We start from the raw sequence: 18,791 nt of genomic DNA, 5'->3' as shown, positions 1-18,791 counted from the left end.
ATGTTGCCGTACATGCACAGATGAACACCAGAAATCAGAAGACTTTTGACTTAGGGTTTTGTTTTAAAGTAAATCAAGAATTTACATTCTACACTTGCTAAGTAAAGTTTTTGAATTTGTGGCTGTAGAAGAGAAAAGGTTTAAATACACTTTGTTCTTTTTCCTAAAGAAAATATTTACAAGGACAAAAAAAAAAGGCGATTTTCTTTTGGAAAACAACAAATAAGAAAGCCACATTGTTTTAAGCACAATCTGTCTATTTAGTATTACCAGTTCTACAGAAAGTGCATTCCCTCAAATTCTAGTGCTTTAAATATATAGAAATTATACCAACTGTGTATCAAACCTTAAGCATCTTTTCAAAAACTTACAATATTCTTATTTAAATGAATTACTTATAATCCTAGCGTAACTGTCCAGCAGGTATAATGTATAGCTAGATTTGGAGCATCTAATTGTCCCATGCTTTACAATTATAAGCTATAGAAAGTACCTCGGCATGAATGCTCCACTTGTAAGACTTGGGTGGAAAATAAATTGATGGTTCCAATTGGCTGATGAAGGAAACTATTCTAATATTACAGTCTTTTGAAGAAAGAAAGTGATACCAGTGAAGGTAATGAATCAGTTGACATATTTATTCATGGTCTTTTGTATTCAGTAGCTTTTTTGGAAAATGTGGAAATGTTACTTAAGTTGAGGTGCTTATCACACAGCCAGAGAAGTCTGACTATATTGCTAATAAAGAAGCCAAAGAGGATTTCAACAGAAAAGCAACTACAGTAGAACCTCAGAATTATGAATACCAGAGCTACGAACTGACTGGTCAACCACATGCCTCATTTGAAACCGGAAGTATGCAATCAGGCAGCAGCAGACACAAAACAAAACAACACTATTCTGTTAAATGTAAACTACTAAATAAATAAAGGGACAGTTTAAAAAAAAGATTTGACAAGATCAGGTCAATGGCACAGAGGGGCTAAGGCAGGCTCCCTGCCTACCCTCGCTCCTCTCGGCAGCGGCCGGCTGCCCCCATCCCAAGTGCCAGTTCCACAGCTCCCATTGACCAGGAACCATGGCCAATGGGAGCTGCAGAGGTGGTGCCTGTGGGCATGGGCAGCACGCAAAGCCCCCTGCTGCACCTCTGCCTGGCCGCTTCCAGGAACCATCTGAGGTAAGTGCCGCCCGGCCAGAGCCAACCCCCCTGCCCCAGGTCAGAACCCCCTCCTGCACCCAAACTCTCTCCCATATCTCAACCACCTGCACCAGCCCTGAGCCCCCTCCTGCACTCCAAACCCCTCATCCCTAGCCCACCTCACAGCCCACACCCCCAGCCAGAGCCCTCACCCCTTCCCATACCCCAACCCCCGGCCTCAGTCCAGAGCCCCCTCCCACACCCTGAACTCCTCATTTCTGGCCCCACCCCGGGGCCCACACCCCAGAGCCTGCACCCCCAGCTGGAGCCCTACCTAAACCCCTCCCACATCCCAACCCCCAGTACTAGCCTGGTGAAAGTGAGTGAGGGTGGGGAAGAGCGAGTGGTGGAGGGAGGCTGGAGTGAGCAGGGACAGGACCTTGGAGAACGGGCAGGGCAAGGATGTTTGTTGCATGCAGAAGAACTGCACAGAGCCCCACTGAAGTTAATTTTGAGGAAAAAAAGGGGAAAAGAATTCTGAAAAAAAAAGTTTGCAACATTACCCTCCCCTATGCCTCTTATTTGCTACTTTTCTGTTCTCAAAACTTACATGCACAGTAACACATTTTCCCATACCTAAAGATCACTGCTGAGCACCCCTCAGCTCTTGAATTTCACACTTTCCTTTTCCTCAGACCTTTTCTCTAGCTTTGTCATGCTATATCTACTGTAACCTTTCTCCAGCCTGGCCATGCAGGTTATGCTGAAATGGAATAAGTGCTCTCTAATTATATGGATAATTGTGATAATACAATTCATGTCTCTGAGTGAATAGTTAAACTTTAAATTCCATTTTGGGCTTTTCCTGTCATCAATAAACTGCTCATTTTGATCTTACTGTATACCTCATTACCTCTGAATGTGAGGTAGTAATTAAATTGCAATCTGGGACAACAAGTCGTTCTCTCAAAACGATGTCTTCAATGATTTATAACATAAATTGCGTTAAAAGGCCTCAGCAGGTTGCATTGGCTGTGTAGGTTTTGTAGTGCACTTACTAAACTGAGCAATAGGCAGCAGCTACCAAAGGGGCCATTCCTAAAAGGGGGTCAAAAAAGTATATTAGGTCCTAAAGGCATCCCTAGCTGCAGAGAAGTGAAATGCTCCAAGAGTGACTTGTGAGTTTGCTACAGAGAATAAGGGACAGTGTTCTGAGAGATGCAGAAGAAAGGTAGCTGACAAGTCTGCACTCTCATAGTGTAAAAGAAGGGACATCAAGGCCACACTTTATTTTTCCTGTTGAGACCAGACATTTTGCCTCAGTTGCCCAAAATGCCTTACAACACTTTAAATTGGAGATTTGCAGAAAAACCTCAGGAAAGGGTTTAAAATTCAGAAAAATTATAATTGGCTTAATCAGACATAAAATGAGTGGACCCTTTGGAATGCTTAGAATAGTACTTAGTTTTAAGAATAAATCTTTAATTAAATAAAAATTAAGGAGATTTTAAATTAGAAAATCTAGTAATGGCGGCTACAGGGTGATGGAATGTAGTGGGAAATCCCATTTCTAGGGCATAGAGAGGTCCATTGCATATGATGTAATAACTTCACTTCCTGTGACACAATGGTAAATTCCACTTCCTGTGGGGAATGACTCAGCAAAATTCCATAGTGATACATTGTAGCCCATAGGATTACATGGGACTTTCAAACAGGACATAGCTAGGGTTCATCCAAAGGTCATCTGAGAGATCCCATAGGAATACATAGGAGATAGGGATGATACAATCAGGAGATAGGATTACATCACTTCCTGTACATGTGGCACAATTAGCATATAATTAACATATGCTAATTCCTGGACACTGATTGGCTGAACATGGGTCTCACATGTCGGAACATGTGATGTAAATTATCATACGCAAATCCATAAAAGCTGATTGGCTGAATAACGATAATAAATTGTAGCTAACAAGCTGCAAATCATATATAAAGGCGACAGCCAGCAGGTTAAAACCTTGTAGGGAACAGGGACCTGAAGGAGAATAGAGTGCTGCAGGACACCTGGAAGGAGGAAGGTGCTCAAGGAGCTATGGCCATAACACCAGCAGAACCTCGGTAGGTGAGAAACTGCTTAACTAATAGCTATTGCATTGCAGCAAAGGCAACGGCTACGGAGTTCTGAAACAACGCCTACTAGCATCAGACAACACTCACTAGCGGCCATCGCTCACAAAGCAGCTACTATGGCAGCAGGACCACAAGCCATAGCAATGGCTTCCGTAAGTAGCTAACGGCCGTTCCATCCTAGTAAAGCAGCTACAACAGCACCGGAAGCCACGCTCGCTAGCATCTTTCCCAAGCAGCTACAGCAGCAGCACCACAGAATTCTATGGTCTCCACTGCAACGACTCTTGTGAGTAGCCCAGTTAACAGCACTTTTACTATAGCAACAGTAGCAGCAGCCCACCCAGGGTTCCAAGGTTGCCCCGGGCAATAGCCGCTTCTGCTACCCAGCCAGCAGGAGGTCACTGCAGCAGCCACCACAGCAGCCACTAATGGGTTTCTGTCTCTGTCACCACAGAGCAGCATTTACCTCAGCAGCTGCTTGCAGTGAACTCACCAGAGAACCTGCACTCCCTAAATTTACCAATGATCCGTAATTGAGACAGAGCAGAAGGACTTTGTATGACAGTTCAGAGGGATTTTTAAGAAGCTTCTGTAAGTTCAATTTTCGTCTATTTCACATCCAATAGCATATGTGTTTCGAAAGCTGAATGCCTGAGGTCTGAGTGAGATCTTCTCCTACCCATTTAGTAACCACCAGGCCAGCACTTACTAGATGCTTAGTTTTAAGTATTTAATATTGAGTGTTTAATATATTGTTATTGTCATAAGTTATAGAGTATTAAGATTCTACTGTTATATTGTTATATGCCATAGAGTAATTGAAATTGTTATTGTAGTGTTGCGTTTTTATTTGCTGCATCATTTCATTTCCTTTTTATCTGTAACCCTATTTTATCTATTTTATTTCACTAAGAGGGTAGTGAAACACTGGAATGGGTTACCTAGGAAAGTGGTGGAATCTCCATCCTTAGAAGTATTTAAGGTCTGGCTTGACAAAGCCTTGGCTGGGATGATTTAGTTGGTGTTGGTCCTGCTTTGAGCAGGGGATTGGACTAGATGACCTCCTGAGGTCTCTTCCAACCCTAATATTCTATGATCTATCTCTACTCTTTTATTGTAACCATCACTTCTAAATAAATATTACTTTTTGTTTTTGAAGATTTACTGCTTGACTGTCCATTCTTGATCAGAGGGCTTTCAAGGGGAAGTTAGCTACCTGCAGCTTTCCCTGGAAATTCTTTTAGAGCGGGCCACAACCTTAATTATCAGAATAGATAAACTCATTGGTTCAATATAATTGGTCTCAAATCTTCCGGTAGCACTTCAACCTCATGTCCCATTCTGCCTTGAAACAATAAAGTGTCCTAGATAATTGCTTACCATGACCCTTACTTCCACAGGACAGTGAGGTTATTCTGGGGAGGGCAGTATCAGGCTTCTGAGGGCCCATATATCCATAGGTGCTGTTTTCCCTGGTATGACCTACTGCAGATATTCTCCAGTCTTTTCACATTGGTTATCTGTCTAGATACTTAAATGACCCCATCACCATAGTATCTGAAAATATCTGTGCCAAGATTTCTTCCTATGTTCTTCTACTATATTGAATAGCACCCAAAGTATTTCCAGAAGAGCCAAGACATTAGAAGAAATAAAACGGGGTATTTCCTTTCAAGGATGATCCTAATCAAATGGAAATTCTTAAAACTCTATCTACTGAGTTCACCATCTGTGTGGAGTTATGTACAGCATTTAGGACTCCAAGAATCATTTTTGGTTATCCTCCCTTCATCCTTGGAGTGAGTTCTGCTGTCTTTAAATGAAGCCAACACCACCTAAATCCCAGTAAGGTCAGGTGAAGAATCAGGACTGAAAGGCTGACAAGCCCTCATTTTGCTCATTAGTTTATTTTGCCTCAGGCTAGCAACAACTTTGACAATCACTTTCAACACTGCCTTACAAGCAGTTATTTATATATGGCACCATTATGTCTAGTCAGACAAATTGTATTTGGTGTTCCAGGCCCCTTATTTCGAGTGCGAAGGTCCCCATCCTGCAATTGGATGAGCAAGGGGCAGAGCGGGGCGGCTTCTGCATCTTTGCAGAATTACATTGAGCTCATTGGGTCAGGAGTCTGCCCACGCATCACCACTTTGGTGGACTGAGGCCTTAATTTCTAACCTATTTACAAAATTTGTGAGAAGGGTCCTAAGAGTTTGAGGCTTTGGGACTTTTAGGAAGGTAAATTTTATAGGAGCAATACTCGGTATTGTTTTTTCCTGGCTGTATCCTGTCTTGACTTTCCCATACTGCAATCATTTCCTCCTTTTAGATTTTATTTGAGTACATACTATTAGCACCACACATTTGAGGATAATCCTATGCTGCAGTTTCCTAAAGCAGATCTGCGTGCTTCCCTGTGCTTGTGGTGATCCCTTAGATTGAAGTACCACAGTAACTACAGACACAAGATATCCAGCTGTAGTTTGAGGGGGGGAGAGATGGATTATGTGTCACAGCAATCTAATGCCTGTAAAGTGTGGGCTGTAGACCTAAACACTGTGAATGGAAAAGAAGCAGAAAAAGATTCAGGAGTAGAACTGTGTGAATAATAATTTTTTCTAGTTTACTGGCAATTCCTAAGGGGACAAAAATCATTTTGGGATAAATGAGCATTTTAGTGTTTTTGGATTTAAAAATAAAGTTAAAGGAAATTTTGGAACAGTTATATTGAACTGAAATATCAAAACATTTTATTTCAACTTTTTTAAAAAGGGTTTCATTATTTTCTGAATGTTTTGTTCAACCAAGATAATTCAGTGAAATTACCACAAATTTGTAAACTGTCACTGAAATTAAAGCTGTATTTTTTACAGAAAAAAGTTGTTTGAACATTTTTACCCAGCTGCATTTAAGGGTCTTAAAATATAGGGAAATTTTTTTAATGTTAAGTCCCATAGTAACTGAAGTAATTTAAAGTTACCAATATTCCCATGGAGTCTCATGACATTTCAGGTCAAAGTCTTCAGAGCTGCAGAAAATCTTTTAAGCCTGTGCCAGTCTTCCAGGCTAGATTGACACTGTTAAATCTGGAGTAGGCTTTATATGAATTTAACCCCACCTCTAGTAGTCTGACCAATCAATAGCCATCTGACTCAAAATGTATCCTCTCATCTAGCAGAAAACACTGCAGCTCTGAACTTTTCCTCAAATTCAGGAAGGCTCAACCATCAGTATAATTCCCCCAAGATTTATTAGCTCTGAGGAAAGGGAAAGCTGACCCTGTACAGCAAACACTGCTGTTAGTTTCTACCTTCCCTCTGCCTTCATTTAAAGGAAGTGAATACCAATTATCCATTCAGCCTTAACCTATCAATGCCCTAGGCCACTTGATTCCTAGTAATGGACTACTGTCATACCACCCCATTCTATTCAAAGAAACACAGGGCCATTGCCTTTAGCAAGAGACAGCTACAGAGATGGAACATCCCCCAGATCTGTCAATCTGAAGTTGTTACTATGATACAAATTAGCTTTTTTCCAATAATTGCAGTTTTCTACCAAGTGAAAGAAATTAGAGCATATTCTGGGTGATTAATTCATTTTTATATTGTAAATATGTGTGGATAGCAGAATGAATACTAACTGAGACAAAACGTGGATCTGTGTGTTCAGTTTTTCAAGGACAAAATTTTTGCCCTCTAATGCAGCAATCATTTGAAAAAAAGAAAAATCTTGCCACAGACCTGGTCAAAATGTTTATTGTCCTGTGATTGCTATAGTCTACTGTGCTGGGCGATATTCCCTGTCTGTCCTTATTGCCCACAACTTGCATTTCTAATCAAGTCAGTGAAAGCCAGAAAGAGTCTTAGGTGAAAGCAGTGACAGGCCTTTATTTTTCTGTTAGCCTGACCTTAGGAACAGGGACTGAATTATTGATAGGCCAACACTACATCAATCAGAAAGGCCTCTGTAAACCATCAGGTTTCTGACCATGGTTCCAATTTGAAAAATAGCCTTAGAGGAGATTTAGTATCATTGATGTGCTGCTTCCCTCTCAGGACTGCTGGCCAAAGATGAAGCAAAACACAGATTTGAAGCGTAAGCATATTATCTTTTGCTGGCTTTAGAATGACAGGAATTACATTGAAATGCTGTGGATGTAGCCTGGTTATTAGGCTGATCTTTGTGGTGATTATAACCGATGGACAACCTGAACTTGGGGAGGAAAAGCAGACACATGGAAAGGGAGTGGGAGTGGGAGTGGGAGTGGGAGTGGGGAGAAGAGGAGATAGCTCAGTGGTTTGCACATTGGCCTGCTAAACCCACGGTTATGAGTTCAATCCTTGAGAGGGCCATTTAGGGATCTAGGGCAAAAATCTGTTTGGGGATTGGTCCTACTTTGAGCAGGGGGTTGGACTAGATGACCAAACACAAAAGGAGGTTGGATAGAGACCTGACTAAAAATCTGGCCCTTACAATTCAATAATTTGTAAGTAGGTCACCACCAATAGTTTAAAGATAGTCAAAAATATTGGATCTTCACTATATTACAAAGTCTGTCTTCCTTTCAGCTTTAGAGGTTAGGCATTGAGGCCCTGAAACAGCAATCCACCTTTAAGGCAAAGCTCTTAAGCATGTGCTAAAGTGCCATTGAATGAATGAAGTCAGAAATGTCTTTAGGACGTTATCATGTGCTTAATTTTATGTATGTGCTTAAATTCTTTCCAAAACTGTGACCTAATTTCCTTAGTCTAATATCAATTGTTCTAAAGGCTTATTCCAGGGGTCAGCAATGTTCGGCACACGGCTCGCCAGGGTAAGCACCCTAGCGGGCCGCGCCAGTTTATTTATCTGCTGATGCGGCAGGTTCGGTTGATCGCGGCCCCCACTCACCGCAGTTCGCCGTCCCGGGCCAATGGGGGCGGGAGGAAGTGGCGCGGGCTGAGGGGTGTGCTGGCCGCAGCTTCCCGCCGCCCCCATTGGCCTGGGATGGTGAACCGCGGCCAGTGGGGGCCGCGATCGGTCGAACCTGCTGCGTCAGCAGGTAAATAAACTGGCCTGGCCCACTCGGGTGCTTACCCTGGCGAGCCGCGTGCCAAACGTTGCCGACCCCAGGCTTAGTCTATGTTTATATATTGAAAGTAGACAATAATTTGTGTTTTACAGATATACAATATGAGAGTTCTTTTCCCCAGAATCTTACATTCTAGTTCACACACACAAAATCATTCAGATTCACAATTGACCACTTAAAGGTACAAACTCAATCAAACCCATGTATCTCTCTTTGGTGTGTGTGTAATCCAACTACAGGGCCAAGTTGTGCTTGCGTTACACAAATTGGCTCATTATGGTCTGCTGCCTAAATCACATACAAGAATGTAAGGTAAGAGAAATTCTCCTTAGATTCATTGATAGGTATCAGCCCTTCTAACTGCAAGCTTTTTTTAGCAGGGGTGGCACACAATGTGTGTCATGTATGCCACAGCATACATTTCACTCAGATTTATTTTTCTCTTCTATTTATGTCCTTTTCCATTCATTTCCTAGTCCATTCATTCTTTTATTTTGTTTTCAAAACTGCATCTTTGCTTTTTCAAGTGGCTTGGCTCAAGAAGTACAGATATAATAGTCATGAATACCATTTATAATCAAGAGGGAGGAAATGATCTTTAAAAGTTGCTCGCTAGACGAATTTTAAGGGAGCTATTTAAAAGTATAGATGCAATGAAACATCTGCCATTGTAATTAAATAATTGTTTATATCCTGAATGATGATTTTTAGGAAGTCACATTGTGCTTATTTTTCTGAAAGTGGCTCGGATGCTTTTCTTTCTGACCTTGGTGTTTTTTAAATTATTTTCCATTTTTCTTCTTTCTTCCCAATAGACATTTCTGTATATGTCATTTGGGTCTTGTATCCAATGAATTGTTATGATCACATACCAGGTATGAGATACCCTGGATCTGGAAATGAAACGGGATTTTCTATTCCAGGTGCACTAACTCATACCACTTGACTTAAATGACACCTCTTTCAGCTAGTGATAAGGCTTATATCCTCATTTTGTCCAACTACTAGCTAGTAAGATACTTAATTACAGTGAGATAAATAATTAAGCAGCTCCAACATACTCTATCCCACAGAGGACCATGATATATATTCCTCACACAAAACTCTTTGTTATGGTGAAGTTACTGTTTCAAGCACATCAGTGGATTGAGTGCATAGTACCTTTCTGAGAATGTTAGAATTGAAAACACATCCGTCAAATGCTACAAACCTAGGACATTCAGAGTTAAGGTTGTACTCCTCAAACATGACACACTAGCTCGAATCTTTCCCTGCAGAGAAGCCAGCCTACCATCTTTTCTTCCTGACTTATTGAGGATTGAAAGTGTGCCCCACAGAACATTTTAATAGTGTTTCATACATATATCTCTTTGCTACCAAGTATGATTTGTCACCACTAGCTTCTGCTTTTTTCATCATGTATGTACGGGAGATTGAGGGATGTATGGGTCAAATTGTGAATGCCAGATTGTATTTCAATCTCTATTTTGATTATATCCTTCACTCTCACCTTCATTTTGGTATTAGAGCATCCCTTTTGTGTGAGGGGGTGCATGGTGATGGATGATGTGAGCCATCAACTCTGAGTGACTTGCCTACCAGCCATAATTATTAGAATTTAATTGTTAAAACAATTGCTACAAGAGGCTTATAAAGACATTTTATATTAAGTCTCTAGTCTGCTGTTAAATAACTTGATAACTCATGGAAAATTCTGAAAAATAAGATCTTATAAAATAAATACAAGCAGCAGTTGAGCAGAAACATGACTAGGTTCTACATCACAAATCAATAAGAGCTCTCCCTTTGACTTCAGTGGAAGTACAACAGGGCCCAAACCATGGTTGCCACTAAAAATTATATATAAACAATCATTTCCCATAGTGCTAGAAGTGATTTTATCATGATGTTTGCAATCCTATTCTATTGATTTGTATTATGGTATACGCAGAGACCTTAACTGAGATCAGGGCGCCATTGTGCTAGGCTCTGTAAGAATATGTAGTAAGAGATGGTCCCTGCTCCAAAGAACTTACTGTTTACATCTGTTGTAAGCATAGTATATTACATATAATATACTGTAATACCACAGCAGAGTCAAGTACTGTGACTAGGCAAACACTGACTTTTAGTTGCTTTCATCATAGTTTACATTTTTTGTCTTTCATTTCTTTTATAATAAAGGACAATTCCATATATTCAGATACTATAATGTATACCAAATGAACTGCATTTCTTGGAGGAAGGAGGATGAGACACTTCATAAAAATCAAGATGTAGCAATGTAAAAAGATCAGACTTATCTTTAAAACCTTCTCCTTTCTGCTGAAGATACCATTTTTTAAACCTGTTAGACAGGAGGCAAGACTAGATGATCATAGTGACCCTTTTTGCCAGAAGCCTATAACTTGCATGTTATGAGGAACTTTTCAAAAAACAGCCCTGGAATTGGTGGTTGTAATTTTGATGCTCCTGAAAAAACCAAAACCAACCAATCAAACAAAACCAGTGTTGCATGTGCATGTATGTGTAGTCTGGGTCATTTGCATTCCTGAATCTATTGTTTGTAGGTAAAAATGATTGCAGGCACAAAATTAGGGGGTCAGGTGATGGACAGCTTTGAAAATGTATAGTAGTTAAGCTTATGTGTTGAAGCTACATTGTCATGAGTTTAACAGCCTGGGAGAATGTGTAATTAACAAGAGGGGGTTTTATAGGACTTTTTATATGCACTCACAATAGGGTTGCCAACTTTCTAATCGCACAAAAAAGCAAACACCATTGCCCCGCCCCTGCTCCAAGGCCCTGTCCTTGCTCGCTCCACCCCTCCTCCCTCTGTCACTTGCTCTCCCCTACCCTCACTCACTTTCACCAGGTTGGGGCAGGAGGTTGGGGTGTGGGAGGCGGGTGAAGGCGCTGACTGGGGTTGTGGGCTCTGGGCTGGGGATGAGCAGTTTGGGGTGCAGGAGAGGGCTCTGGGCTGGGGCAGGGGGTTGGAGAGTGGGGGATATGGGCTCTGGGGTGGGGGTGCGGGCTCCCGGTGGGGCCAGAAATGAGGGGTTCAGGATGCGGGAGAGGGATCCAGACTGGGACAGTGGGTTGGGGTGCAGGGGTGGTCAGGACTCCAGCTGGGGGTGCAGGCTCTGGGGATGAGGGGTTTGGGGTGCAGGAGGGGGCTCCAGGCTGGGGCTGAGGAGTTCAGAGAGTGGAAGATGGTGCAGGCTCTGGGGTGGGGCTGGGGATCATAGAATCATAGAATATCAGAGTTGGAAGGGACCTCAAGAGGTCATCTAGTCCAACCCCCTGCTCAAAGCAGGACCAATTCCCAGCTAAATCATCCCAGCCAGGGCTTTGTCAAGCCGGGCCTTAAAAACCTCCAAGGAAGGAGACTCCACCACCTCCCTAGGTAACGCATTCCAGTGTTTCACCACCCTCCTAGTGAAATAGTTTTTCCTGATATCCAACCTGGACCTCCCCCACTGCAACTTGAGACCATTGCTCCTTGTTCTGTCATCTGCCACCACTGAGAACAGCCGAGCTCCATCCTCTTTGGAACCCCCCTTCAGGTAGTTGAAGGCTGCTATCAAATCCCCCCTCATTCTTCTCTTCTGGAGACTAAACAATCCCAGTTCTCTCAGCCTCTCCTCATAAGTCATGTGCTCCAGACCCCTAATCATTTTTGTTGCCCTCCGCTGGACTCTTTCCAATTTTTCCACATCCTTCTTGTAGTGTGGGGCCCAAAACTGACACAGTATTCCAGATGAGGCCTCACCAATATCGAATAAAGGGGAACGATCACGTTCCTCGATCTGCTGGCAATGCCCCTACTTATACAGCCCAAAATGCCGTTAGCCTTCTTGGCAACAAGAGCACACTGTTGACTCATATCCAGCTTCTCGTCCACTGTGACCCCTAGGTCCTTTTCAGCAGAACTGCTACCTAGCCATTCGGTCCCTAGTCTGTAGCAGTGCATGGGATTCTTCCGTCCTAAGTGCAGGACTCTGCACTTGTTCTTGTTGAACCTCATCAGGTTTTTTTCTGCCCAATCCTCTAATTTGTCTAGGTCCCTCTGTATCCGATCCCTACCCTCTAGTGTATCTACCACGCCTCCTAGTTTAGTGTCATCTGCAAACTTGCTGAGAGTGCAGTCCACACCATCCTCCAGATCATTAATAAAGATATTAAACAAAACCGGCCCCAGGACCGACCCTTGGGGCACTCCACTTGAAACCGGCTGCCAACTAGACATGGAGCCATTGATCACTACCCGTTGAGCCCGACGATCTAGCCAGCTTTCTATCCACCTTACAGTCCATTCATCCAGCCCATACTTCTTTAACTTGGTGGCAAGAATACTGTGGGAGACAGTATCAAAAGCTTTGCTAAAGTCAAGAAATAACACATCCACTGCTTTCCCCTCATCCACAGAGCCAGTTATCTCATCATAGAAGGCAATTAGGTTAGTCAGGCACGACTTCCCCTTCGTGAATCCATGCTGACTGTTCCTGATCACTTTCCTCTCCTCTAAACGTTTCATAATTGATTCCTTGAGGACCTGCTCCATGATTTTTCCAGGGACTGAGGTGAGGCTGACTGGCCTGTAGTTCCCCGGATCCTCCTTCTTCCCTTTTTTAAAGATGGGCACTACATTAGCCTTTTTCCAATCATCTGGGACCTCCCCCGATCGCCATGAGTTTTCAAAAATAATGGCTAATGGCTCTGCAATCTCACCCGCCAACTCCTTTAGCACCCTCGGATGCAGCGCATCCGGCCCCATGGACTTGTGCACGTCCAGTTTTTCTAAATAGTCCCGAACCACTTCTTTCTCCACAGAGGGTTGGTCACCTTCTCCCCATGCTGTACTGCCCAGTGCAGCAATCTGGGAGCTGACCTTGTGCGTGAAGACAGAGGCAAAAAAATCATTGAGTACATTAGCTTTTTCCACATCCTCGGTCACTAGGTTGCCTCCCTCATTCAGTAAGGGGCCCACACTTTCCTTGATTTTCTTCTTGTTGCTAACATACCTGAAGAAACCCTTCTTGTTACTCTTAACATCTCTTGCTAACTGCAACTCCAAGTGTGATTTGGCCTTCCTGATTTCACTCCTGCACGCCTGAGCAATACTTTTATACTCCTCCCTGGTCATTTGTCCAATCTTCCACTTCTTATAAGCCTCTTTTTTGCGTTTAAGATCAGCAAGGATTTCACTGTTTAGCCAAGCTGGTCGCCTGCCATATTTACTATTCTTTCTACACATCGGGATGGTTTGTTCCTGCAACCTCAATAAGGATTCTTTAAAATACAGCCAGCTCTCCTGGACCCCTTTGCCCTTCATGTTATTCTCCCAGGGGATCCTGCCCATCTGTTCCCTGAGGGAGTCAAAGTCTGCTTTTCTGAAGTCCAGGGTCCGTATTCTGCTGCTCTCCTTTCTTCCTTGTGTCAGGATCCTGAACTCGACCATCTCATGGTCACTGCCTCCCAGGTTCCCATCCACTTTTGCTTCCCCTACTAGTTCTTCCCTGTTTGTGAGCAGCAGGTCAAGAAAAGCTTTGCCCCTAGTTGGTTCCTCCAGCACTTGCACCAGGAAATTGTCCCCTACACTTTCCAAAAATTTCCTGGATTGCCTGTGCACTGCTGTATTGCTCTCCCAGCAGATATCAGGGTGATTAAAGTCTCCCATGAGAACCAGGGCCTGCGATCTAGCAACTTCTGCTAGTTGCCAGAAGAAAGCCTCGTCCACCTCATCCCCCTGGTCTGGTGGTCTAAGGCAGACTCCAACCACGACATCACCCTTGTTGCTCCCACTTCTCAACTTTATCCAGAGACTCTCAGGTTTTTCTGCAGTATCATACCGGAGCTCTGAGCAGTCATACTCCTCTCTTACATACAACGCAACTCCCCCACCTTTTCTGCCCTGCCTGTCCTTCCTGAACAGTTTATATCCATCCATGACAGTACTCCAGTCATGTGAGTTATCCCACCAAGTCTCTGTTATTCCAATCACATCATAGTTCCCTGACTGTGCCAGGACTTCCAGTTCTCCCTGCTTGTTTCCCAGGCTTCTTGCATTTGTGTATAGGCACTTAAGATAACTCATCGATCGTCCCTCTTTCTCAGCATGAGACAGGAGTCCTCCCCTCTTGCGCTCTCCTGCTTGTGCTTCCTCCCAGGATCCCATTTCCCCACTTACCTCAGGGCTTTGGTCTCCTTCCCCCGGTGAACCTAGTTTAAAGCCCTCCTCACTAGGTTAGCCAGCCTGCTGGCAAAGATGCTCTTCCCTCTCTTCGTTAGGTGGAGCCCGTCTCTGCCTAGCACTCCTTCTTCTTGGAACACCATCCCATGGTCGAAGAATCCAAAGCCTTCTCTCCGACACCACCTGCGTAGCCATTCGTTGACTTCCACGATTCGACGGTCTCTAGCCCGGCCTTTTCCTTGCACAGGGAGGATGGACGAGAACACCACTTGCGCCTCAAACTCCTTTATCCTTCTTCCCAGAGCCACGTAGTCTGCAGTGATCCGCTCAAGGTCATTCTTGGCAGTATCATTGGTGCCCACGTGGAGAAGCAGGAAGGGGTAGCAATCCGAGGGCTTGATGAGTCTCGGCAGTCTCTCCGTCACATCGTGTATCCTAGCTCCTGGCAAGCAGCAGACCTCTCGGTTTTCCCGGTCAGGGCGGCAGATAGATGACTCAGTCCCCCTGAGGAGGGAGTCCCCGACCACCACCACCCTCCTCCTCCTCTTGGGAGTGGTGGTCGTGGAACCCCCATCCCTAGGACAGTGCATCTTTTGCCTTCCAATCGGTGGAGTCTCCTTCTGCTCCCTTCCCTCAGATGGGCCATCTAGTCCACTCTCCGCATTAGCGCCTGTAGAGAGAACATGGAAACGATTGCTCACCTGTATCTCCATTGCTGGTGCATGGACGCTCCTCTTTCTTCTTCTGGAGGTCACATGCTGCCAAACCTCCTCACAATCCTTCTGTCCCTGCTGCGCCTGCTCTGAATCTTCAGAACATTGTGGCCGTAGAAGCATCTCCTGACGTCTGTCCAGGAAATCTTCATTTTCCCTTATGCAACGCAGAGTCGATACTTGTTTCTCCAGCCCTCGAACCTTCTCCTCCAATATGGAGACCAGCTTGCACTTTGTACAGACAAAGTCGCTTCTGTCCTGCGGAAGAAAGACAAACATGGCACAACCTGTGCAGGTTACAACAGCTGATCGCTCACCTTCCATATCACCGTCCTCTTAGGAGCTTCCTCAACTGTTGCAGGAACTACTCAGAGAAACCTGCAGACCGACGGGATAAGGCGTTTGGGTGCAAGAGGGGGCTAGGGCAGGGTGTTGGGGGGTGCGGGCTCTGGAAGGTAGTTTGGGTTTGAGAGGGGACTCCAGGATGGGGCAGGGGTTGGGATGCAGGATCCTGGTGGTGCTTACCGCAGCTCCCAGGAAGCCTCTACCAGGTCCCTACAGCCCCTAGATGCATAGGCGGCCAGGGAGGCTCCCCGCGCTGTCCTCAAGCCTGCAGAAACCATCCCTGCAGCTTCCATTGGTTGAGCCTCCCTGTTCGTCCATGTGTCTAGGGGCTGCAGGGACCTGGCGGCCGCTTCCAGGAACCATGCAGAGCTAGGGCAGGCAGGGAGCCTGCCTTAGCCCTGGGCCCCCGCTGCACCACCAACTGGACTTTTAACGGCCTGGTCAACTGTGCCGACCAGAACTGCCAGGATCCCTTTTTGACTAGGTGTTCCGTTCGAAAACCGGATGCCTGGCAACCTTAACTCAAAATAGTTTTAATTTGTGTCAGAGTATCAGTGACTGGGACATGGGTAGTCAGACCTAGTGGTTAGAACAGGAACCAGCCGTCAGAAATCAAAGCCATGGGTCAGAACTGGGTGTAGAGGCAATGGATGAGCAGGGCTAGGAACAAGGCAGGGACAGGGGATTATTATAGCCATGGGTGAATGCTTTGAGGAACTCCTGAACTGCTGCTGGGTTTCAGAGATGGTCTGCTGACTCTGCCAACCAGTCAGGTGATGTAGCTGATTCAGGGAGCCTACTACAGGCCTGCTGTTCTCATTAGGTCACCTGAGGCCTGGCTCTGTTGCAGGCCTTGATTCCTGACACAAAACAATAGCTACTGTTTCTTTCTGAAGCTTGGTTTTATGGTGGTTTTTCAAATGTGAATTTCGATACTATGGACTGAAAAAACCTGATGTACTTCACATCAGATGTAGCAAGACTTTCATGTCTCACTTCACTGTGTTGTTTACTTCCCTGCCATGCTCAGGCACTCTATTTCTTTTAAATTCTCATTGACTCACCAACTTCTCACGCTCCATTTCAGAACGGCTGAGTGGGTTTCTGCAATTCATGCTGTGCATCAAAAATGACTGAAGAGAGAAACCACATGATACCCAACGTGGAGAAAGAAATTCGAGCTCCCAAACACAAGACCAATTTTCTTATTTGAAGTACACCTCTACCCCGATATAACGCGACCCAATATAACACGAATTCGGATATAAAGCGGTAAAGCAGTGCTCCGGTGGGGCGGGGCTGCGCACTCAGGCGGATCAAAGCAAGTTCGATATAACGCAGTTTCACCTATAATGCGGTAAGATTTTTTGGCTCCTGAGGACAGCGTTATATCGGGGTAGAGGTGTATGTGTATTTTGAAGCAAAAATAAGTGAAAAGAATTATGTTGAGACTTTCAGTAGCTTTGTCAAACTGGCTTACTTCAGCTCTGGAGAGAATATTTTTTAATACACCCTGTGTAGTGATGATCCCAGGGCTACACTGATAAGAGAGTGCAGGATAAGTGAGTTGGACACTTCACAGCTGGTGTTTGCCTCCTACTTGTTTAGAGCTGCTTAAAGTTTTTTCATTCAAAATGGTTGAATCAAAAATTCTGTTTTTTTTAAAAAGCAGCTAAGTTCCTGTAGGAAGTGTCTATTTAACAAATATTTTCAGAGTTTTGTCTAAAGACTAACAATTGTAGGCTCTGACAGCCAAAAATAGAAATTTTTTGCCTCAAATCTGAAAAAAAAAATTGTTTTAAAAATTGTTGCTGGAAGAGACACTTCCCCCAATCGGCTCTGCTATTCTACCCCATCACTCTACATTTTTCTGGAGTGTAGCAATAATTATGGTAAATGAAGAGGTCTACTCCTTTCCATCATTTCAATAGTGGTAACAGTCACACCTTCAGAAGTGAACAGAGCTCTATACCCTGGGATACACAAAACTGGGCTCAAATATTTTGTAAAGACAGTAATGGCATATTTGCAGCTTCTGTCACTAACTTGAGAGCCTTATCTGAAAGATCAATTTAAGTCATTAGAAAGACTCCCAGTGACTTTAATGGGCTATGGATTAGGCCTTTAGTGCTCTGACTAGCTCTGTTCATTTTGCCCCTTATATCCATTTCCTGAATCCCTATAATTAAATTAAAATACCACTGAACGCAACTACACTTTTACTGTTTGTGTGTTTTGTTTATGGTCCTTATTAACTCATCCTCACCGCTAGATACTATACCGGGGTTGGCAACCTTTCAGAAGTGGTATGCCAAGTCTTCATTTATTCACTCTAATTTAAGGTTTCACGTGCCAGTAATACATTTTAACATTTTTAGAAGGTCTCTTTCTATAAAAGTCTATAATATATAACTAAACTATTGTTGTATGTAAAGAAAATAAGGTTTTTAAAATGTTTAAGAAGCTTCATTTAAAATTAAATTAAAATGCAGAGCCCCCCGGACCGGTAGCCAGGACCCAGGCAACGTGAGTGCCACTGAAAATCAGCTCACGTGCCGCCTTCGGCACGCGTTCCATAGGTTGCCTACCCCTGTACTATACTCAGCCAGATTCAACCTACAGGCTTGTTAATATTATTGGGGGCAGAAAAGAGGAACTGCAGCTATTTAAAATTAACCAATCTATAGGCGGTAGTTGATTGACACAATTATCAGAATAAGACACCAAACACATTGGGCCGTATCTTGGGGCTATGCTCCAGCAGTGCAGAGTGGCTGTGAAGCCGTCCTAAACAGACAGTAGGTGGAAAAGAAGAACCCCATGTGGCATAAATCTACTCCCACTAGCTCTATGGCAGCATTTGGAGTACAAAGCGTGCCCACAGAGAAGGGGTATAGCCAGACTACTGCTGCGCTCTGGTGATTCCCCCAATCAGCACAATTGCCCCTTCAAACCATTAGCGTAGCCCTGAGAGCATGTTCTGGCTTGTGCTGGGAACTGAGCCAATTGACAGCTGTGGCAATCAAAGACCGTTTCATTCTGACAAAGAGTTAACAAAGTGGTACCCCAAGGATCCATACTAGGGCTGATATTGAACATTTAGTAACTATCCAGGAAAGAAATGACCAGTTAGTTAGCAAGACTTAAGTGATATAGAAGTATTTAGGTTAGTCAAGACCAGAGAAGACTGAG

General features: G+C 44.0%; 1 long non-coding RNA gene across 2 annotated transcripts in view; it reads left to right on the top strand.

The window, feature by feature from the left end:
- Nucleotides 1-3,106: 3,106 nt before the first annotated feature.
- Nucleotides 3,107-18,791, top strand: part of LOC135981678 (uncharacterized) — a 37,862-nt gene continuing 22,177 nt past the window's right edge. The window contains exons 1-3 of one of the 2 annotated variants that reach the window (XR_010598816.1): nt 3,107-3,557; nt 3,726-3,862; nt 16,687-16,956. This is a non-coding gene — a long non-coding RNA (uncharacterized LOC135981678). The remainder of the gene's footprint in view (nt 3,558-3,725; nt 3,863-16,686; nt 16,957-18,791) is intronic. The other variant, XR_010598817.1, reaches the window with a different exon arrangement.

This window comes from Chrysemys picta, chromosome 2, assembly GCF_011386835.1.
Source record: "Chrysemys picta bellii isolate R12L10 chromosome 2, ASM1138683v2, whole genome shotgun sequence".
In the NCBI taxonomy this organism is placed as follows: domain Eukaryota; kingdom Metazoa; phylum Chordata; order Testudines; family Emydidae; genus Chrysemys; species Chrysemys picta.
Note: the sequence above shows the minus strand (reverse complement) of the source record. Positions and strands in the feature narration are given on the sequence as shown.